We start from the raw sequence: 24,046 nt of genomic DNA, 5'->3' as shown, positions 1-24,046 counted from the left end.
ATATAACTCTTAAGCTTTGAGTTTTTCTTCAACTTGTAAAAAAGTTTGTACTGCATTTAAAACTATTCTAGGGGTACCTGGGTGGCTCAGTGGTTGAGCATCTGCCTTTGGCTCCAGTCGTGATCCTGGGGTCCTGGAGTTCTGCATCGGGCTCCCTGCAGGGAGCCTGCTTCTCCCTCTGCCTGTGTCTCTGCCTCTCTCTCTGTATCTCTCATGAATAAATAAATAAAATCTTTAAAATCTTTTTAAAACTTTTAGGGGTGCCTGGGTGACTCAGCAGTTAAGCATCTGCTTTTGGCCCAGGGCATGATCCTGGGGTCCTGGGATGGAGTCCCGCATCGGGCTCCCTGCATGGAGTCTGCTTCTCTCTCTATGTCCCTGCCTCTCTCTGTGTGTCTCTCATGAATAAATAAATAGAATCTTTTTTAAAAATTTTTAATTATTCTAGGTCTCTCTCTTTTTTTTAATTTCTGACAATATAAAGAGCATAAAAAGCATGCTTTTTATCTCTTACAAATACATTTCTAATAGGCAGTAAATATCCACCAAATTAATGTTATTAGTTTAACCAACTTACAAATAAAGAGCTGTTAAAGCTAACTAAAGCTACTGTTATAAAATTATTTCAAAATACGGTTTTACACACTTTGGTAAGTTTTTAAAATAGCAGGTCAGAATGTATCCCAAGAGATAGAATAGTTGAACATACATGTGGGGACCTATCTGTTTTCCCAAATGAGGTAACAACAAAGTCAGTTACTATACACTAAAAAGAAACTAACAAAAAAGAAAATACATATATACAATATACACCAAACATATTTTTTCCTAAAAAAGAAAAAGCATTTTTTAAAAATCTGATTCAAAAATGGGCAGAAGACTTGAACAGACATTTTTCCAGAGAAGCACTACAAATAGAAAACAGGTACACAAAAAGATGTTCAATATCACTAATCATCAGGGAAATTCAAATCAAAACCACAATGAGGAAAAAAAAAAAAAAAAACACAATGAGGGGCAGCCCGGTGGCTTAGCTGTTTAGCGCAGCCTTCAGCCCAGGGTGTGATTCTGAAGACCTGGGATGGAGTCCCACCATCGGGCTCCCTGCATGGAGTCTGCTCTCCCTCTGCCTGTGTCTCTGCCTCTCTCTCTCTCTCAATCTCTCATGAATAAATAAAAATCTTAAAAAAAAAAAAAAAAAAACACAATGAGATACCAGCTCACACCTATTAAAATACCTATCCTCAGAAAGACGGGCAAAAAGTATTGGCAAGGCTATAGAGAAAAGGGAATCCTTGGGCACTGCTGGTGGGAACATCATTTGATACAGCCACTATGGAAAACAGTACGAAAATTTCTCAGAAAATTAAAAACATGATATAAAATCCTCACTTCTGGATATATACCAGAAGGAAATGAAACCACCACCTCATTTTCACTGCAGCATTATTCACAATAGCTGAAACATAGAGAGACCCTAAGAGTCCGCCCACAGATGAACGGATAAAGAAAATTTGGTGTGAATGTGTACATAGGAATACCATTCAGCCATAAAAAAGAAAGGAAATCCAGAGCTTCTGGAAGGAGGCATACTCAGTTGAACACCTGACTCTTAGTTTTGGCTCAGGTCGTGATCTCGCAGTCATGGGATCGAACCCCCTGTCAGGCTCGGTGCTTGAATCTGCTTGAGATTCTCTCTGCCTCTGCCCCTCCCCTCACTTACTTGTATGCTTTCTCTCTAATAGATAAATAAATCTTTAAAAAAAAGAGCATAAAAGAAATCAAATCCTTTAAACTTTCTTCCTTTTTAAACACGTGTATACCATATCCTGAATAGGAATCAGTATCTCTTATTGTTGCTAAACTTAAAATATCAGCCAGCTACACCAATTTTCAAGCATCATGGGCTCTACTTAACACCAGTAGATGGTAATTAGTTGATTACGGTTTTAAAATATATATGTGTATATATATATATATTATTATTATTATTATTATAAATAGACTAAATTTGTGGGAGACACTCCATTAGGAAAAATAATTTTTAAAACAGAATGACTTATTTCTTAAAGACCTTACTTTAAGAATGCTGAAGCATTCACAGTTAACAAATGCTGCTGACATATTTAAATTAAAATCAAATCTCAAAGAATAAAATCCTTACAACTAACTACAAAAAATCCTAATACCTTTATCAATGTCATTATCTTAAAATACAAGATGTGAACTGACCTTAAGTTTAAACCACTGTAGGACACAAAGAAAAATGACTGTCTCTTGACACTTATCCTTAGATCCTTTGTAGAGAAATTGAAAAAAAAAAAAAAAACTTACTCTGGGTCAGTTGTTAGGCTTTCAATTAGCCTCACATATCAGCACTAAAGAAGTCAAGACTTTCTCATATTTTATACTCTAACTCTGCATGGGGAAAAAAATGGTTCTTTGTAGGGACGCCTGGGTGGCTCAGGGGTTGAGCATCAGCCTTTGGCTCAGAGCGTGATCCTAGAGACCTTAGATCAAGTCCCACGTCGGGCTCCCCCGCACAGAGCCTGCTTCTCCCTCTGCCTGTGTCTCTGCCTCTCTCTCTCTCTCTCTCTCTCTCTGTCTCTCATGAATGAATAAATAAAATATTTTTTAAAAATGGTTTTTTTGTAATCACAAACTGAACCTCAAAGATATCTAAATAAATTCCTGGTTTTCACACTGACATCGGTGGCAAAGCATCAGGTGTTCTCCAAACATCTGATCTGAAGGTGTTCCTGTAAGTACATGATTACCTGTTTTTAAAACTATAACAGAAAATGCCTGGGTGGCTCAACAGGTTGAGCATCTGCCTTTGGGTCAGGGCATGATCCCAGGAATCGAGTCCCACGTCAGGGTCCCTGCATGGAGCCTGCTTCTTCCTCTGTCTGTGTCTCTGCCTCTCTCTGTGTGTCGCTCATGAATGAATAAATAAAATCTTAAAAAAAAAAAAAAAAAACACTGTAGCAGGCACAAATTCTTAAAACCATAACACACATGTTTTCAACACACTGGAAGCCAGAAATGCATGAACTGTGTTACCATTCATAAAAATAGGTAAGTATTATACACTTATTTTACAGATGAATATATACTAACAAAATGCTAATCACCAGTAGAAACACTGGAGGTCCACCTAATATTCTGCTTGGGGAAAACAGGAGTCTTGTTGCCAAGAGTTTGAAAATTGGGGGCACTTAAGTGGCTCAGGGTTATTTGTAATTATGACAGATGAAGGATGTATTAACCAACCTTATCTCATAAACATTTTGCAATACATATGTGTATCAAACCATCACCTTAGATACCTCAAACTTAGACAATATTATGTCAATTCTATTTAATAAAGCTGGAGAAAATAATTATTGTTACCAGTACACAAATACACCAAGTTATAAGCCTAAGGCACAAAACTCCAGTTGGAAAGTTCTGTGATGGCAGGAATCACATCTATTTTGCTCATCTCTATACTCCTAGTACTTATATACTATTTGATAATCAATATGCACTCAGTAAATACCTGCTGATAAATGCTGCCACTGAGATCTTTAGGCAAAAATATGTACCTGACCCACTAACACAGGAGAACTTCTTCCCACTACATGCCCGTATAAATGGGCTGCTGCCAGGTATCAAAGCAAATCTGGGTTGGTTAGTAACTGTAACTCAAACATGATTAATTTTTCACTGTTCAAGTTTAATTCTATTAAAATCATATTATAAATGAAATAGTATATTATTTATTTATAGTTAAAATAGGTGTGGACACCTGGGTGGTTGAGCATCTGCCTTCGGCTCAGGTAGTGATCCCAGGGTCCTGGGATCAAGTCCCACGTTGGGCTCCTCTCAAGGACCCTGCTTCTCCCTCTGCTTGTGTCTCTGCCTCTCTCTGTGTGACTCATGAATAAATAAAACCTTTTAATAAATTTTTAAAAAGACTTTGAAAACCACCAGCTTAGTACCTGGAGTTGGCAACCTATCAGAAGGGGGGTGCAAAGTTGCTGACACTTATCCTCCTGGGAAAAGATAACCACAAAAAAGACATCAGAATCCTAAAAACTTCTTTCATCCTATAGTACCAAGCATAGATTACTTTGAGGTTAATTCTTAAAAAGAAAAAATATGTTAGTACTCCAGCAGTCACACCTCAATGTCAATCACCTCATCTACAAAATCACCATGAGTATGGACATATATGATTTGCAACAAGGGTACCAAGACTATTCAGTCAGGAAAGGACAGTCTTGGGGATCCCTGGGTGGCGCAGCGGTTTGGCGCCTGCCTTTGGCCCAGGGCGCTATCCTGGAGACCCGGGATCGAATCCCACGTCGGGCTCCCGGTGCATGGAGCCTGCTTCTCCCTCTGCCTGTGTCTCTGCCTCTCTCTCTCTCTCTCTCTCTCTGTGACTATCATAAATAAATAAAAATTAAAAAAAATTTAAAAAAAAAAAAGGAAAGGACAGTCTTTTCAACAACGGTACTGGAAAAACTGGATGTCCATATGCAAAAAAAGTGAAATTGGATCCATACCTTATACTCTCCAGAAAAAGTAACTCAAACAGGGTTAAATATCCAAACAAAAGAGCTAAAATAATAAAACTCTTACAAGAAAACATAAGGAAAAAACTTCATGACGTTGATTTGTCAATGATTTCTTGGACAGGACACCAACAGGATAGGCAACAAAAAACAAAGTAGGTAAGCTGGACTTCATCAAAATTAAAAACTTTTGTACATCAAAAGACTCTATTAACAGGATGAAGGGGTAACCTACAGAAAGGTAGAAAAATATCTGAAATCATGTATCTGGTAAGAGATTGATATTCAGAATATACCAAAAACTCCAACAACTCAACAACAGAAAACAAAAACAAAAAATAGGCAAAGGATTTGAACAGATATTTCTCCAAAGATGATACTCAAATGGGAGCCAAGCATATTAAAAAACGCTCATCAATATCACTATCATTAGGCAAATGCAAAACAAAACCTCAATGAGATACCACTTCACATCCAATAGGATAGCTACTAACAAAAAGATAAAAAACAAAATAATAGAAAATAACAAGGTTGATGAGGATGTGAGAAAAATTAGAACCCCTGTGCACTGGTGGTGGGAATGTAAAATGGCAAACCTGCTGTGGAAAACAGTATGGTAATACGGCAGTTCCTAGAAAAATTAAAAACAGAATTACCATATGAATCAGCAATTCTACTTCTGGGTACGTATCTAAAAGAACTGAAAGCAGTATCTCAGAGATATTTGCACATTCATGCTCATAGCAGCGCTATTCACAATAACCAAGAGATGGAAGCCACCCAAGTCTCTATCAATGAATGAACAGATAAACAAAATGTGGTCAATACATACAATGTAATATTATTCAGCCTCAAAAAGAAAGGAAATCTTATCACATGGTACAACATGGATGAACCTTAAAGAACATTACGCTAAGGGAAGTCAGCCACAAAAAGAAAAATGCTTTAAGATTCCACTTATATGAGGCATCTAAAGTAGTCAAATTCATAGCAACAGAAAGAATGGTGGTGACCAGGGGCTGTGGGGAGGAAGAAGTGAGGGGCTGTTGTATAATGGGCACCGAGTATTGGTTTTTTAAAGATGTAAAAGTTGTGGAGATCTGTTCACAACAATGCAAATATACTTAATACTACTCAACTATACACCTAAAAATGGTTAAGATGGCAAATTTTCTTATGTAAATTTTACCACGATAAAAAAAATAGTATGCATGGGATGCCTGGGTGGCTCAGTGGTTGAGCATCTGCCTTCGGCTCAGGGTGTGATCCTGGGGTCCCAGGATTGGGTCCCACATCAGGTTCCCCGCGTGGAGACTGCTCCTCCTTCAGCCTGTGTCTCTCATGAATAAATATATAAAATCTTTAAAAAAAAATTAGTATGAGTAACTACTTCATGGGCAACTGTAATGATTCAGTCAGTAATATATGCAAGGGGCTTAAGAATCGTTCCTGGCATTTCAATAATAACTAACTAATGTCGGCAGTTGATAATATTATTAAGACATATTTACCACTTAATGAAGACAAATCCTGAATTGAGGATTATAAAGAAGATTTCATTGAAAAACAAGCAGAGAATTTAATAAGTACAGTAGGACTACGGAACCTGTAATCTTAGTTAGAGTGACCCCAAGAAACTTAAGTTGAGGGAGGTGGGTACAGCAATCTAGATCATTGGAACACAAAATCTAAGTATGGGAAAGTTATTGTGAAGAAATTGGGAAAAGTGCTACCTTGAGGTTCTGGTCATACCTTGAAACTCAAGAACAAGAGAAAAGAGATAGAACTTGCATTAGAATGCTAAGCAACCATTCCTTCAAATCTGAGCTTAACCAACAAATACAACTCCTCATAGAAATCATTTTGGCTAGCAAGTTGATACACAAAAGCCAGCCTGGTTGCTTACACTTCACAAGATTTTTTTCTCCACCAAAAGTTCTAACAAAAATAAGCGTTAAAATATAAAAAGCCCAATCTTCACCACTCAGAAAGCCTTTGGGATTAAATCCCAGATTCTCTACAAGAAACATAGAATTGAAATGGATAAACATTGGGGCTCCTGGGTGGCTCAGTTGGTTAAGCGTCTACTTTCAGTCAGGTCATAATCTCAGGGTCCTGGGATCAAATTCTGCATCAGGCTCCCTGCTCAGCAGGGAGTCCGCTTCTCCCTTTCCCTCTGCCCCTCCCCTCCACTCATGTTCTCTCTCTCAAATAAATAAATAAAATCCTAAAAAAAAAAAAAGAAAGAAATAGATAAACACCATGCTCTTCTCTCATTGACCACCTGCTCCCAAGTAGGGAAGCAGACAAATGAAGAATATAGACTACGGAGGCACAAGAAGTTCTGTATCTTAACCTCAACACTACTGACTTTTAGACCAGATAATTCTTGGAGAGAGTAGGGAACATACATGAGTAATATTAGAGAATCCATTTTTCCAAATATAAGAATATATATATCTGGGGAGAGCCTGGCTGGCTTGGTCATACAAGTGTCTCCTAATTTCAGGGATGTAAGTTCAAGCCCCAAGTTGGATGGATATATTACTAAAACATAAAATCTTTTTTTAAAAAAATGTTAATCTAGGGATGCCTGGGTGGCTCAGCAGTTTAGCATCTGCCTTCAGCCCAGGGCATGATCTTGGGGTCCTGGGATCAAGTCCCGTATCGGGCTCCCTGCATGGAGCTTGCTTCTCCCTCTGCCTGTGTCTGCCTCTCTCTCTGTGTCTCTCATGAATAAATAAAATCTTTAAAAATAAATAAATAATTAAAAATTAAAAATTGTTAATCTGAAATACATCCCTTTCCCAGACCAAGATAAATGTTTACAAGTCATTTCACAATACTTAAAAGAGTAGCACTGAGGAAAATTTTGAGGTCAAACACACCTAGATTTGAATTCTGAATCAATCCACCATTTAGTTGAGTAACTGAAGCAAAATGACCAGGTTTTAAAAAAAAATACCATTATAAAGATCAATACAGAATGAACACTAAATAAAAAGAGAATTTAGTTATAGGGCACCTGGATAGCTCAGTTGGTTGGGCGTCTGCCTTGGGCTCGGGTCACAATCCCGAGGTCCTGAGATGGAATCCCGCACCAGGCTCCCTCCTCAGAGGAGGGAGCCCCTCCTCTGAGCAGACCCCTCTGCCACTCCCCCATGCTTGTGTGCTCACTCTCTCTCTCTCTCAAATAAATAAAAAATATTTTTTAAAAACCAGCTTTAAGTGCTAGAACTTTTTTATAACTGGTTTATGAAAAAAATATTTCTAAAATATACATCTTCCTACCTTAATGTAATCTAACCTTCTATAAACAATTCAAAGGCAACCATTTTGAACAAATGTCACTGTAATAACTACAGCTGACCCTTGAACAATTCAAGAGTTAAGGGCACAACCACTACACAGGCAGATATAACTTAAGACTCCCCAAAAATTTAACTGCTAATTGCCTATCACTGACCAGTAGGCTTACCGGTAAGTCAATTAATGTATATTTTATGTTCTATGTATTATATACTGTGTTCTTCCAATAAAGCTAGAGAAAGTAAGTTATTAAAACAAAACCAAAAAAGTTATTAAAATCATAAGAAAAATATATTTATAGTACTGTACTGCATTTATTTTTAAAAATCTGCATGTAAGTGGACCTGTGCAGTTCAAATTCATGTCATTCAAGAATTAACTATAAAGGGCAACCCAGATGGCTCAGTGGTTTAGTGCCGCCTTCAGCCCAGGGCATGATCTTGGAGACCCAGGATCGAGTCCCATGTTGTGCTCCCTGCTGCATGGAGCCTGCTTCTCCCTCTGCCTCTCTGTCTCTCATGAGTAAATAAATAAAATCTTTAAAAAAAAAAGAATTAACTATAAATATGACACAAATCTAGGGATGAGAGCTACCACAATAAATAATACAGATAATCAAATTTCAACACAATGGATCAAATAGCAAAATAAAAATAAAAATGAAAAATAAACCTTTTAATAGAGATTAAAAGTAGAACTGAGTCTTGAGGTTAAAAAGTATCAACAAAGGCAGATGACATAAAAAAATAAAAAAGGCAGATGACATAACAGAAGTTGGGATAGAAAAACTCTACGAAAAATGTAATTGCCTGCATGGCCTAAATGAACCAGAAGTGATAGGCTGTCCAAAAAAATACAAGAAAGCCAATTTGGGTTAGTAGAGAGAATGTAACAAAATAAGAGTCAGAAGAATGGAGTTCTAGTTTCAACTGCCCTACTTGACTGAGAGTATGTAGCTACATAAAGCCACTTAACCTACATCTATATCCTCATTAATAAGAACAGCACAAACCTACTTTGACACCTCCAACACTGTCAGGCAAACCAAATAATGTGATGAGAAATGCTGTTAAAGCTGTATGCAAATCACTTCGTACTATGAGCCCTGCAGAGTGATCGTACATCAGTCTAGAGCAGGCTTTGCCAATCTTTTTCACTTAGGACACGTACAGAAAATGCCAGTACTGGTACAGATACAGCAAGGTAAATAGGCCATGCTGTTGGTGGCCAGTAATGATCAGCCTTGAAGCTCTTACCACTCTGTCACCGACCATCCTCTCTGAGGACTCAGGAAATCAGTATGTCTGGTCCATCTGTGACACATTCAAAGCATTGTCTGGCACACTGGTTAAGACGCTCTAATTAAAACAACATGTCTAACGTGGAGCACTGTAAGAGGGACTGTAACACTTTCCACAATAACCAGCTGTGGCAAACAAAATGAAGGCCAAAGTCTGACTGTGATAGAACAGTACTACCTTGGACCCAGGCAATTGGAAGCCCCATCCTAGGCCTGGATCCTTGGAGGGCAAGGCCCTAGTCTCCCACCGGCCATGCCCCTGACCATGGCATGGGGCCAGCTGCTCTCAGGGCCTACACATCCCAGCCCTCACCTTCCCAGGACCACGGAATCTACTTATAGGTCTGCTCAGGTGTCTTCCCTGAGCTGATCCTCCCACAGCAGGTGATTCTATCATCAGTATTTACAGCCCCAGGCCCAAGGGATGGTCAAAAAGTTGCCGTGTGGTGGCACCTGGCTGCCACTACGGGGAGACCATGCAACTTTTGACCTTGGGGTTCTGAGTTTGAGCCCACTGGGTGTAGAGATTACTAAAAAATATACTTTCTTTTTAAAGTGGCTGTGTGAAAAGTATGTGGGGATGCATGTCCCCTCTGTGCAAGTACCAAGTCCCTCGTGCAAGGAACCTGGAGTGAGAAGGACAGGTCAGGTTGGAGCCCATTCTTTGCACTTCACTATGTTCTGTACTGAAACACAGAGGAATCTGAGAATTCTCTCTCTGATTCTGATTTTAGGTCATTATGAAGTTTTATTTATAAAGGTAGGCAATGGAACATCTTTATCAGTAAGCCTGATTTATAGCTTGCACATTTTTAGACATATGGCATATGGACTTTAATTTGGATTCCTGCCCTGAGTCCCAAAAATGTTAGGGATGGGCCAGGAAAAGGATCTAAATCCCTTGTCATATGAGCAAAAATTGAAGAAAAGGAGTACAGTTAGCCTAGAAAGCGAAAAGGCTGGTGGGAAGATAAAAGAACCAGCCATTTTTCACATGACAGCTAAAGAGCTATCATGTGAAAAATAAAGCAGATCCATGTTGTATTGGAAATGCAAGAAGGTACATTCCACTTTAATATAATGAGCAATTTCTAAACAACAAAAACTCTTTTTAAAAAGAGTTGGGCAGGAGCAGCCCGGGTGGCTCAGTGGTTTAGTGCTGCCTTTAGCCCAGGGCCTGATCCTGGAGACCAGGGATCGAGTCCCACATCAGGCTCTCTGCATGGAAGCCTGCTTCTCTCTCTCTCTCTCTCTCTCTCTCATCTCTCATCTCTCATCTCTCATCTCTCATCTCTCATGAATAAATAAAATCTTTAAAAAAAAAAAAAACGTGTTGGGCAGTCACGTAACTGAGCTTCCAGACGTTACAGAAGTAGAGGGCAGACGATTGCCCTCCAAGGATAATGTAGAAGGAATCCTGATTCTGAAGAAAGCTAAGATCACATACTCCCTAGAAGCTGACATAAATTGCAATATTCAATGATCTTATGAGCATTCAGCTTCACGAACACGCAGGGACAACCAGTATGAAATACAAGGCAAAATGGAAGTTTAACCTGAGATAACCCTTCTTTCTTAAAAAGTCCCTGCTGTCAGTTTACTCTTGTCATGTGCCTCTTCCCAAAAATTGAGGTAAATTCCTCTACTCTACAAAATTAACTACAAAATAAAGGCGAAGGCAGCCTTGCCTCAGGAATTTTCCCCTATCTGCCAGAAGATCATAACCTTCCCCAATGTTCCCAGTTGGACATCTGATTTATTATTGTCACTGAAAACCCTGTCTTCCATTCCCGTGACGGATTCAGGCACTTCTGTTATCAACAAGTATTTATTAAGTAAAAATGCTAGGGATACAGTATGTATCTATACAGGAGCCCCTGCCCCTCAAACACCCTGTGGAGAAGGGGGTTATAAATTAAACGTACCTTTCTGACAGAAGTATTGATTGATAATAAGGAGGCTGGGCCTGTGTGGAGGCAAGCAGTGTATGAGAAATCTCTGTACCTTCCACTCAATTTTGCTATGAACCTGAAACTGCTCTGAAAAATAAAGTTTACTAACAAGAAAAAAAAAAGAGGAATAAGAAAAACCTCACTGGGGGTGCCTGGGTGGCTCAGTCAGTTAAGTGTCTGCCTTCGGCTCAGGTCATGATCCTGGGGTCCTGGGACTGAGCCCCATGTTGGGCTCTTGGCTCAGCAGGGAGCCTGTTTCTCCCTCTCCCCGCTGCCCATGCTCTCTCTCTAGCTCTCAAATTATAAGTAAAATTTTAAAAAAGGAAGAACATCATTTTAACTACAGCCCAGTGAACAAAGAAGAGAATAAAGGACGATGAGGTTGAAGAGAGAGCCAGAAGCCAGATCATGCACGACAGACATTCTGCACCACACTACTCTTTGTTGGTGGGGACTGTCTTGTCCACTGTGGGATGTTTAGGCATCCCTGGCCTCCAGCCACTAGATTCCAGGAATGTGCTGCCCCTATCACCTCACTCTGAGACTGACAGTCAAAAATGTCTCCAGACGCTGCCAAATGTCCCCTAAGGGCAAAATCTTCCCCAGCTGAGGACCACTAATATAGGGTTTCATAAATTCCATGAGATGGAGGTTTTGTTTCCATGATAAAATTCTAAGTCTCAGTTTTAGTGTTAAGTGCATTAGAAAATCAGTAAGCAGGTGATATGATCAGATTCACATTTAACATTACTTCTGGCTCCTGGGCATGGGGTAGTCAGTAGGACAGAAACAAAAGTAGAGGCAGAGAAGTCTGTGGGTAGTTTTCCAGAGGAGAAAGGCTACTACCTAGGTTTTTAACAGTGATAAAACTGAGACGTAGTCAGGCTTCAGAGTATAAACTGGACCTGCCAGAACTTAAAATGAGATGAGAAGGAAAAAATGGGGGATGACTCCATGGGCCTGCACAAGTAGGCAGATGGTGGTGCCATTTCCTGAAATAGCAAAGACTAGGGAGAGGTGGCAAGAGGAGTAGATGAAAGAAAGAATAATGCATAGCTCTGCTCTGTTCACATTACATTCAAGGGGTCTATTAGACATACAAGTGGAAGAATGGAGTCAGAGGAACTTTGAGCTCAAGAGAAGAAAAACTGGTACTAGAGATGGGAATATAAGCCTCATAAGCATATAAGTGGTATCAGAAATGGTTATGAAAATAGATGAAATCACCTGAGGAGAGCCCAGGGACACTCCAAATTTTAGGGCGGCAGTAGGGAGATAGAGATAAGCCAGCAAAAAGACACGAAGAATGAACAGCAAGTAGGTCAGAGGAAGTTAATCAACTAATGTGAAATGTGAGAGGTCAATAATATGTAGACATTGAACCGATCACTGGCTTTGGCAAGACAGGTCACTGTAGCCTCGATTTAAAAAAAAAATTCATATGAACAAGTATATACCAACAAACTGAACAAACAACCTAGAAGAAATGGAAAAATTCTTAGAAACATACAACTTACCATGCCTGAATCAGAAAGAAACAGAAAATCTGAACAGACCTATTACTAATAAGGAGACTAAATCAAAAATCTGATGAAGGCAGGCCCAGCAGCAAAGGGCTGGTGAATTTAACCCAACAGAAGAATTATCAATCCATCTCAAACTCTTCCAAAAAACTGAAAAGAAGGGAATACTCCCAAACTCATTTTACAAGGTCAGCATGATCCTGATACCAAAACCAGAAAAGGGGCAGTCCGGGTGGCTCAGCAGTTTAGTGCTGCCTTGGGCCCAGGGCGTGATCCTGGAGACCCGGGACCGAGTCCCACGTCAGGCTCCCTGCATGGAGCCTGCTTCTCCCTCTGCCTGTGTCTCTGCCTCTCACTCTCTCTCTCTCTGTCTCTCATGAATAAATAAATAAAAATCTTAAAAAAAAAAAAAAAACAGAAAAGGACACTACTAGAAAAGAAAAAGAACTAAAGAACTACAGGCCAATATTCCTAGATGAATATAGATGCAAAAATTCTTAATAAAATGCAAACTGAATTCAGCAGCACATTGAAAAGATTATTCACCATGATCACGTGGGATTTATCCTTGGGATGCAAGGATGGTTCACTATACACAAATCAATCAATGAGATACATCACATTAAAAGAATGGGGGGAAAAAAGAACATAACCATCTTAACAGATACAGAAAAAGCAATTGAGAAAATTCGACATCCATTCATGATAAAAAGTCTTAAGAAATCAGGCACAGAAGGAGCATACCTCAACATAATATAGGCCATATATAACAAGCCCACGGCTAGCATCACGTTCAATGGTGAAAGTATGAAAGCATTTCCTCTAAGATTAGGAACAAGACCAGGGTATCCACTCTCACTGCTCCTATTCAACATAGTACTGGAAGTCTGAGCTAGAGTAATCAAGCAAGAAAAAGAAAGGTACCAGGTCAGGTATCAGAATTGGAAAGAAGAAGTAAAGTTGTCTCTATCTATAAATGACATGATTTTATATTTAGAAAATCCTAAAGACTTAACTGTTAGATCTTTTAATCAATTAATTCAGTAAAGGTGCAGGACACAAAATCGTTTTACAGAAATCAGTAGCGTTTCTATACAGTAACAATAACAAAATCTCTAACAGAGAAATAAAGAGATCAATTCCACCTATGATAACATAAAAAACAAAATACTTGCACACAAATTTAACTAAGAAGATGAAGATCTCTACACTGAAAACTGTAAGACACTGTTGAAAGAAATCGAAGACACACAAAAAATTTTTAAAGAATTAAGAAAGAAAGAAATTGAAGACACAAATAAGTGGAAAGTTAGCCTAGGTCCATGGACTGGAAGAATTATACTGTAAAAATACCAATATTACCAAAAGCCATTTTTAGATCCAATGCAATCCCTATCAAGGATCCAAAGGCATGTTTTACAGTAGTAGATAAAATACTCCTGAAATTTATTTGAGACCACAAAAGATCCCAAATTGACAAAAGAAATCCTATGGGAGAACAAAAAGGGAGGCAATCACACTTCCTTTTCAAGCTATACAATAAAGCTACAGCCATCATGGTCACCAAAGCACAAGCAACAAAATCAAAAACAAGTGAACAACAACAAACTAAAGCTCCTACACAGCAAAGAAACCATCAAAGGGAAGACAATGTGCAGAATGGAAAAATATACTTAAAATGTACCTGATAAGGGGATAATATCCAAAACATATAAAGAACTCTTACAACTCAATAAATAAGTAAATAAATAAATTACCAACCCAGTTAAAATATGGACAAAGTCCGTGAATAGACATTTCTCCAAAGAACATATATGAACAGACGTTCAACATCAGTAGTCATTAGAGAAATGCAAATTAATTTTTTTTTTAATTTTTATTTATTTATGATAGTCACAGAGAGAGAGAGAGAGGCAGAGACACAGGCAGAAGGAGAAGCAGGCTCCATGCACCGGGAGCCCGATGTGGGATTCGATCCCGGGTCTCCAGGATTGCGCCCTGGGCCAAAGGCAGGCGCCAAACCGCTGCGCCACCCAGGAATCCCCGAGAAATGCAAATTAAAACCACACATACACAAGAACTCACCTCACACCTGTTCGAGCCATCACCAAAAAGACGAGATAACAAATGCTGGCATGGATGTGGAGAAAAGGGAACTCTTGTGTACACTCTTGATGGGACCATGAACTGGTACAGCCATTATGAAAACCAGTATGGAGGATCCTCAAAAAAATAAAAATAGCACCACGATATGATCCAGCAATTCCACTACCGGGAACAGATCCAGAGGTAACAAAAACACTGGCTGGAAAATATATTGCACCCCCACATTCAGTGGAGCATTATTTACAATAGCCAAGACACGGAAACAACTTAAAGTGTCCATCAATAGATGAATGGATGAGAAAGCTGTGGTACATATATACAATGCAGTATTATTCAGCCATTTAAAAACAAGAAAGTCTACCAGTGGCAACAACATGGATAGAACTTGAGGGCATTATGCTAAGTGAATTAAGTCAGAGAAAGACAAATACTCTATGATTTTACTTACATGCAAGAATCTTAGAAAAATTAGATTACATTTAAAAACCCCAAACTCACAGAAAATGAGAGAAGACTTTTGATTACTGGAGGTGGGAATGAGGAGAAGGGGAAATTGGAAGAAGATGCTCAAAAGGTATGAACTTCCAGTTATAAGATAAGTAAGTCCTAGGGATGTTGTGTACAACATGATGAAGAAAGCTAACACTGCTATAGGATACATAGGAAAGGTGCTAAGATAGTAATTCCGAAGAGTTCTCATTACAAGGAGAGCTTTTTTCTTTTCATTCTAAGAGAAGATGAATGTTAGCTAAACCCCTTATGGCAATCATTTCACAACATATGTAAATTAAAACATCATGGTATATGTTTCATTTATACAGTGATGTCCATTATTTCTCAATAAACCTGGGGGGAAAACCAATTTCAGTAGAGCGTTAGAACAAGAAGAGCTCAAATGAATCAGGCTATAAAAGAGAATGAGTGATGAGGAAGTAGACATAGCAAATATAAACAACTGTTGCTGCATAGGGATCAAAGAAATTGGGCAACTGATGCCCAACTGGGTGGCTCAGTGGTTGAGCATCTGCCTTTGGCTCAGGTCGTGATCCCAGGGTCCCGGGATTGAGTCCTGCATTGGGCTCCCTGCAGGGAGCCAGCTTCTTCCTCTACTGATGTCTCTGCCTCTCTCTCTGGATTTCTCATAAATAAATAAATAAAATATTTTTTAAAAATGGGCAACAGCTGAAGGAAGTCATAAGCTGCAGGAAAGGGTGATTTAAGAAAAAGTATTTATTTGGTTAAGATACTAGTGACTCAAGCAAGAGAGAATTTTATTCCTCTCTCACTTAACCATCTGAAGATAAATGAGCAGTTCATGGCTAGTAGGTAGGTGGCTCTGCTCCACAAGGTCACCCAAGGATCCATCTTATGAACCCTTCTCCTACTAAAACGTTGCTCTCACCTATAAGGCTGAATAATGTGTACCAGCACTACAGTGTCCTCAGCAAAAAGGGGAAAAAGGAATAGAAAAGAACTAGCTTCTTTGCTAAGGCCATGACCCAGAAACCATACACATCACTTCCGGTCACACCTACTTAGCCAAAATTTCATCACATGGTCACACCTAGCTGTAGGAGAAAGACAAGGAAATGTAGTCTAGTTGGGCACCATGTCCCCACATAAAACGTGAGGGTCCTATTACTGAAAGGAAGGTGCAAGAACAGCATTCGGTGAATGATTAATCATCATGGCTGCAAGTAACATAAGGCATGTCAGCATACAAAAAGAGATAATCCAATAAGAAGAGAATGATAATCTACAGAAGAAAATAACTGCAGGGACGCCTGGGTGGCTCAGTGGTTATGCGCCTCCCTTCGGCCCAGGGTGTGACCCTGGAGACCCAGGATCGAGTCCCATATCGGGCTCCCTGCATGGAGCCTGCTTCTCTGTCTGCCTGTGTCTCTGCCTCTCTCTCTCTCTCTCTCTGTGTATGTGTGTGTGTGTGTGTGTGTCTCTCGTGAATAAATAAATAAAATCTTTAAAAGAAAAAAAAAGAAAAAGAAAAAAGAAAACTGCATAAGTGAAGGCCTTAAAAAAAAGCAAAAATGAATAACATCCAAGGCACAAACTTACTGCCTCAGAAGCAAGGACACATGTCTTGCCACTTCTCACATGCCTGACTTTTCAGGAGAAACGCTGTCCCTTGAATGCATTTCCAGGAAATTTAAATAACCCTTTCTCAGTTTCTAGTAAATCAAGCTATTACACAGAATGAGTGCAAAAATCTGGCCTGGATTGAACAGTTCATATGGGCTGTCCCTGACAAGCTGATTCAGAGAGTGGCTGTTCTGTTAGAGAAAATATAACCAAATTTCAGAGCTAGATGGAGACTACCAGGCTCATTTTACAAATGTTCAAAGGCCACAAAGTATCCTCTCCAACAGTACATCCCAAGTCCTCAAACTGCCACATCAAGGATCATCCCAATATCCTCTTGCCTACTCTTTTATAACATTCTTTTTCATAATAGAGCTATCTTCCCAATGAAATCAACACTTCCTGAGAGTACGGACTCAATGCCATCTTTTTTTAATATCTATTTTCTACTGAATCTCACATGGTGCAAAATACATGTATGTACTCAAAGGATACTTTTCAGTTCAGTGATAAAAGATCTGGTTTCCCTCATCCTACTGGAGCCAGTACTGCTACTGAATCTGGAAGACCACTGGATATACAGCAACTACTAAGAACTGTCAGGTTCTCCATCCTACACAAAAGGAAATAAAAACAATGAAGTCAAGATTAAGCCTTGTCCAAGATTATAAGATTGAACCCTAAATAATGAAGATTTTACTATTTGAAGGCAAAGAAATGAAAATAAATAAATAAATAAATAAATGCAAAGAAATGGAATATCTACTTTAGAATTCTTACCCAGAATACACTGCTTTTTTTCTGATAGAGACAATGCAAACATATTGGAACACTTCATAATGCATACGTCATGCATGCTTTTCCTCTCAATGCTTTCCATCTCCGCAACCTCCAGTATTAGTGTACATTATAGTCCACAGTACAAAATAAGGTAGTAGGGACGCCTGGGTGGCTCAGTGGTTTGGCGCCTGCCTTTGACTCAGGGTGTGATCCTGGAGTCCTGGGATCCAGTCCCACATCGGGCTCCCTGCAGGGGGCCTGCTTCTCCTTCTGCCTGTGTCTCTGCCTCTGTGTGTGTGTGTGTGTCTCTCATGAATAAATAAATAAAATCTTAAAAAAAAATAATAAGGTAGTAAATGGATAAATGACTGTAAGACAAGTAATAAGATCTCTCTGAAAACCAGAATTCTACTTCTACTCTGAGCATTCCTGGTTCATGTATTTGTTATAAGAAAATAAACAAAGAGGCACTTGGGTTGTTCAGTGGTTGAGCATCTGCCTTCCACTCAGGGCATGATCCTGGTGTCCTGGGATCGAGTCCCACATCGCGCTCCCTGCATGGAGCCTGCTTCTCCCTCTGGCTGTGTCTCTGCCTCTCTCTGTGTTTCCCATGAGTAAGTAAATAAAATCTTCTTTCAAAAAGTAATTAATTAAACCAAAGACCTCCTATCTCATTTCCTTTTACCTGCCCTAAAACAATCTCCTTTCAATACCATGGAAGACCTCCTTGTCCAGGTTTACTGTGAAACTGTAAACATCTATTTTACTAAATCTCTGTATTTTACTACCTTGGGGAATGTTCACTCTCAAACTACACTTCTCTAGATAATCTCTGGTTGCTTTTGTGTGTTTGTTTTAACCTCAAGAGTAAATACTGTCTCCTCAGGACACTGAGTCTTCTTTAAGCCTCTACCTTTTTTTGAGGTGCTACAATTAGAAGCCTACACCTCAGTTCTCTCCGGATACTGCTGTTCTGTTTTTACTGGAGGGCCCTTTTGCTTCTTTCCCCCTGTTCTACCAAGGACAGGGCAGAAACATTCACGTCCTCCCTTATCTCCCTTGGATCATCCCACTGCACTCAAGCATCATCCAAGGCAGAAACTGCATGATTTGCAGGAATGCAAGAGCCACAATGACCCCAATTCTGTTTTGTTTAACTCAGTTAGAACAATGACCTTTATTTGTGCACTTTTAATTTGGTATTCATGTTAAATAAACCAGTACTTGAAGTTGAGAAGCACATCCAATTTCTCAATTGTAAGATAATTTAAACCAAATACTTCAAAAAGCAGCTTAGTATCAAAGCCTCTAGAGAGTAAAGTAGGTCTACCTTTAGAAAAAAATAGTTTTATTGTTTCAACTCTGAAGAGGATGTTCTGGAGATGCTAATGCAAATCATAAGGGAAACTCAGAGTCTCATACACATGTAAGGAAAATTATCTAACACCCTGGCCTCATTAAAATAGGTTCTTCTCACATATCTTTCTCAAAAAAAATACCAGTACCAAATTAGAAGTGATATTTAAATTCAGTTTGCAAACTTAGAACAGTACCAGGGAGTGGTTAAGAGCCAGGATCTCCAAAACAGAGCAGAATTTTCCTTCCAACCATTCTTTATCATCTAAATAAGCAAGTGATTGGGATGCCTGGGTGGCTCAGCAGTTTAGCACCTGCCTTCAGCCCAGGGCGCGATCCTGGAGACCCGGGATGGAGTCCCACATCAGGCTCCCTGCATGGAGCCTGCTTCTCTCTCTGCCTGTGTCTCTGCCTCTCTCTCTGTGTGTCTCTCATGAATAAATAAATAAAATCTTTAAAAATACATAAATAAATAAGTGATTAATAAAAATAAAGTACAATTTATGGGAAATCTCTCAAGTTATTCCAATTATCAGCTATTAACTAATGTTTTCACTAAAGGAGAAAATTCAGTAACAAGTAACATACCACTAAAGAAAACAACTCTGTAATACAGGGGCAAGGGTGACCTACAATATTTTAGGCATAATCATCATCATTATAATCATCATCTATGACTCACTGAGTGCTTACTATATATCGTGTTAAGCATTGACAAGTATCATTTCATTTAATCGTCACTACAAATTTCATTTAATCATCACTACAATGTCTAAGGCAGATTCTCTAGTTATTCTCAATCAAGGAGATACCTGACGAATCAAGATGTTAATTAATTTGTCCAGGATCAAAGTTTATAAATATCACAGCTGGCATTCGAACATAAGTCTATGTGGCTCCAAAGCACAAATGAGCACCTTTCCAGGGGTCTTAGCCACTAAAATGCTATGACAGGAAATAAGGCCTGTGCTCAGTAAAGCAAAAAAATTTAAGTCCTAAATCAAGGGTTGGCAAACCTTTTCTGTAAAGGGCCAGATCATAAATATTTTAAGCTCTGCAGGCCACGTCTCTGCTGCAAGAACTCTGCTGTTGTACTGCCAACATAGCCATAGACAATACAGAAACAAATGAGCATGACTGTGTTCCAGTAAAACTTTATTTATGGGCACTGATATTTGAATTTTATATAACTTGTGCATGCTATGAAATGTTCTTTATTTTCCCCCATCATTTAAAATTTTCTAAGTCATTCTTAGTTCGTAGGCCATACAGAAAAACAGGCTGTGGCCACATTTGGCCTACAGAGTAAATTCTGCCAACTTCTATACTAAATAATGCAGACAAATATAAAGTATTTTTTTACTCAACAGTGCTTCTCACAAACCCTGGCTTATAACCTCCTTTGATTTGGGGTTTTGGAAGATTTATTTATTTTAGACAGAGAGCCACACTAGCGGGGAGAGACAGGAAGGAGGGTTGGGGAAGAGAGAGAGAGAGAGAGAGAGAGAAAGAGAATCCTCAAACAGACTCCCTGTGGAGCCCAACACAGAGCTGGATCCCAGGACCCTGAGATCATGACCTGAGCCGAAATCAAGAGCCAGCCGCCTAACTGACTGAGCTACCCAGGGGCCCCTCCTTTAATATTTTAAACTGATACTTTAAAGAAGCTCAAAGTCTCAATAAGCTTGACATCTGTCTCAGAATAATCAAAAATTCCAAAGAATCCAAAACTCTAGGCACTACATAAGGATTTCCTAAGAATGAGAAAGAATCACAAAATTTTGGAAGTGGGAAAAAAAAAACTGGGGGGAAGTGGAAAAGCTCTAACACATTCTCATTCCTTATGTGCATTTTTAAAAATTGATGTTAAGGGGCAGCTCAGGTGGCTCAGCACTGCCTTCAGCCCAGGGCCTAATCCTGGAGACCTGGGATTGAGTCCCACATGGGGCTCCCTGCATGAAGCCTGCTTCTCCCTCTGCCTGTGTCTCTGCCTCACTCTCTCTCTCTCTCTCTGTGTCTCCCATGAATAAATAAATAAAATCTTTAAAAAAAATTGATGTTAAAATATTTAAAACAAAAATACTAAATTTATATGTAAAAAGTGATACTTTACACGTATAAAAATTTTTACACGGCATTCTCACATTCTTTCTCTCATCTCATCCTTCACAACAACTTTGTCAAGGAAGACAATGCAAGCCTTCTCATCTGTTTTGTACATAAGGAAAACAAGCTCAGAAACATAAATTACCTGCCCAAAAAGGGGACCATGCCACACAAGCTACTAAATGGCAAAACTGCACCCGTGACCTGGTTTCAAGTCCTGCTCTCTTAACTACTTCCACGGACATCAGATTTCACATTAACAGGTTAAATCCTAAAAATGCTGAAGAATATTAGCCATTATCTATAAATTACAAGATAACAAAATCTTTAAAATACACTGAACAATGTTTAGTTCTGGGACAGCCCGGGTGGCTCAGCGGTTTAGCACCGCCTTCAGCCCAGGGCCTGATTCTGGAGACCCGGGATCGAGTCCCACATCGGGCTCCCTGCATGGAGCCTGCTTCTCCCTCTGCCTGTGTCTCTGCCTCTCTCTCTCTCTGTGTGTCTCTCATGAATAAATAAAATCTTAAAAAAAAGAAAAAAAAGAAAAACAATGTTTAGTTCATTTTGTTCCATTTTTCTTCTGCTACCACAGGCTTCTGAAGAAAACAGGTGCTACTCCTTGACATTAATTAAACGCATTTATAGTTAACAGTGAATCTATATACCCTGTGCATACAATATACCCAGGCCCGGCCCGGAAAGGGAAAACACCGCTGAATAAGACATCTAAAGAGAAAATAAGAGAAAGAGAATGGGAGGTGGAGATGAATGTATTGCCATTAAAGTGTCTCACCCAGCTGACGACTGGAAAATGATGTGGAGGCTGGGCAAAGAAAATAAAAGGAACAGAACTACTGGAATTTAAACCAACATCAAAGACTCTAATGACAGTTGAACCTGCCCGACTGCTTCCTAGTCACTCCCTAGAAAACAAAACAGTTACATAACCAGGGAAGGTTCTTCCAACTAACATTTCCTCTGTGGCCCACTTACACTTTATCGCCCACCTCAACGTGCACCACCATGCAGTACACCGGGCCTCCACGCCAGCTATGGCTGGACAAGTCTCTGTCCAAAGTGCTGCTTTAGTCCATGGGCTGCTATAGAGACCACGGTATGAAGATGAGTGGCTTGAGCACAGTTCCAAACTGGCACCATTCTAGAGACGTGTCCTATAAAGCATCACCACACATCCAATTTGGGGAAGGAGGTAGACTCCAGATTTTCCTGAGAATGGAAATCGGAACGCCACAGTCCCTCATCTTCACAAATAGCCCTATTAAAAAGAATTTATACCAATGAGTACTTGAAAAACTCTGAGGTCATGTTGGAGCAGCAATTAAGCTACAATTTCCTTCAACTCTCAAGTGCAAGGAGCAAATATCAAGATTCTGAGTTGGACTGCAGTTTACCCAAGAGGAAAATTCTATTAATGCATCATAACCATCACAACTCAAAAATACTACAACAAATCCTACTGCGGAATCAAACTGACACATTTCCTGGGCTCCCATAGCCTCTGTGCTCTAGTACCATACGCTTTTCCTTCTTCCAACAGAAATAAGAATATAGACAATGTTCGCCAGAAGCAACCAGTGTATCAGAAGTTATTCCCACTCACACTGACTTAAAAAGGTCTAAATCGGTGCCAAACAAAACTCCGAAAGAATGGAAAATAAAAGAGATGCTGACAACAACGCAATGTGGCCCAGCTGCCAGCTACCCATGTAGCATCATGCAGCGCCCGAAGCACTTTAAAAGCAGATTGCAATTCCGCATGCAGATCAAAATCGTAATTATCCAAATTCTATTTCCTGAAAGACAACTATTAAGCCGCATCCCAAGCATCCTGCGGTCGGGCCCTCTCCCCTCCAACCTCCTGTAGGCGTCAGCGACTGAAGGTGAAGTTGCAAAGGGTCCAGAAGTAGGCTAAAGCTAAGAAAGAAAGAAAAAAAAAAAACAGGTTTGACTTTCTCTCCCTACCGTTTCTTAACGATACTATTTCGCGAGAATCTTTTACATCAATATTGAGCCGAGTCAACGAAATTGAGAAAGGCGGCGGTAACACCGGGGTGGCGGGTGAGTTCAGGGCGTTGGGGGGGGGGGCACTAAGTCACCAATATCGTGCAGTATGCGGCGGCGACTTCAGCCAATTAGAACGAGGAGAGGGAAAACTCTGAGGGCAGAGCCGGGCACGGCGAGGTCGCCGGCGGGCAGCGCCCGGGTCCCAGGCCCAGCGCCCCCGCCCCCGCCCCCGCCGGCCGGGCCCCGGGGTCGCGCTCCCGCCCCGCCGAGCCTCGGGCGCGCTGCAGGCCCGGCCGCCCCGGCCGCGGGGGCTGCAGACCGAGCGGGTCCGCGCGGGGGGCTGGGCGCGCTCCGGGGGCCCCCGAGGTGCTCTCCGCGGCTCGCGAGCCGGATCCTCGGCTGCGGAAAGAATTCCTTCCAGGAAGGCAGGCCGGGCCCCGCGGCCCCCGCGGCCCCCGCGGCCCCCCCGCCCACGTCGCCCGAGCCCCCGGCCCTGCGCGGCCCGCGCCTTACCGAGCCCCGCGGCCCCGCCGCGCCGCCGCGGCCTCGCTGCGCCCCGCTCGCCGCTCCGTGTCTGCCCTCCGCGGGCGCCGGGCCCGCGCCCTCCTCCTCCTCCTCCTCCTCCTCCTCCTCGCCGCCGCCGCCGCCGCGCCTAGAGCCTGGCCGCCGAGGGCAGCCGCGGGGGCTCGGCCGGGCGCCCCCCGCGCCAGCGCCGCATCCCGCCCCGCCGCGCGCTCAGCCCCGGGGGCGGGGACCCGGGCTCCGGAGCCGCCCCCCCCCCCCCGGCCGCGCCGCGCCCGCCCGCCCGCCCCCCGCGGAGTGGCCCCGGGTGCCCGAGCCCCCACCCCGACGCCCTCGCCTCGGGCCGCCCCCGCCCAGCCCGCGCCCGCGCCCGCGCCGCCCCCCGCCCCCCGCCCCCGCCCGGCCTCC

General features: G+C 41.2%; 1 protein-coding gene across 2 annotated transcripts in view; it reads right to left on the bottom strand.

The window, feature by feature from the left end:
• The window catches only part of ARHGAP32 (Rho GTPase activating protein 32), a 291,821-nt gene extending 268,020 nt beyond the window's left edge, over positions 1–23,801 (bottom strand). The window contains exons 1-2 of one of the 2 annotated variants that reach the window (XM_049109759.1): positions 23,630–23,801; positions 22,968–23,026 (exon numbers count right to left, since the gene is read on the bottom strand). The gene's annotated coding sequence lies outside the window, so the exon portion shown is untranslated. The remainder of the gene's footprint in view (positions 1–22,967; positions 23,027–23,629) is intronic. The other variant, XM_049109758.1, reaches the window with a different exon arrangement.
• Between the last annotated feature and the right edge of the window lie 245 nt (positions 23,802–24,046).

This window comes from Canis lupus, chromosome 5, assembly GCF_003254725.2.
Source record: "Canis lupus dingo isolate Sandy chromosome 5, ASM325472v2, whole genome shotgun sequence".
NCBI classification, from domain to species: Eukaryota; Metazoa; Chordata; class Mammalia; order Carnivora; family Canidae; genus Canis; species Canis lupus.
The sequence above is the reverse complement of the archived record's forward strand: the minus strand, read 5'-3'. Positions and strand labels throughout refer to the sequence as shown.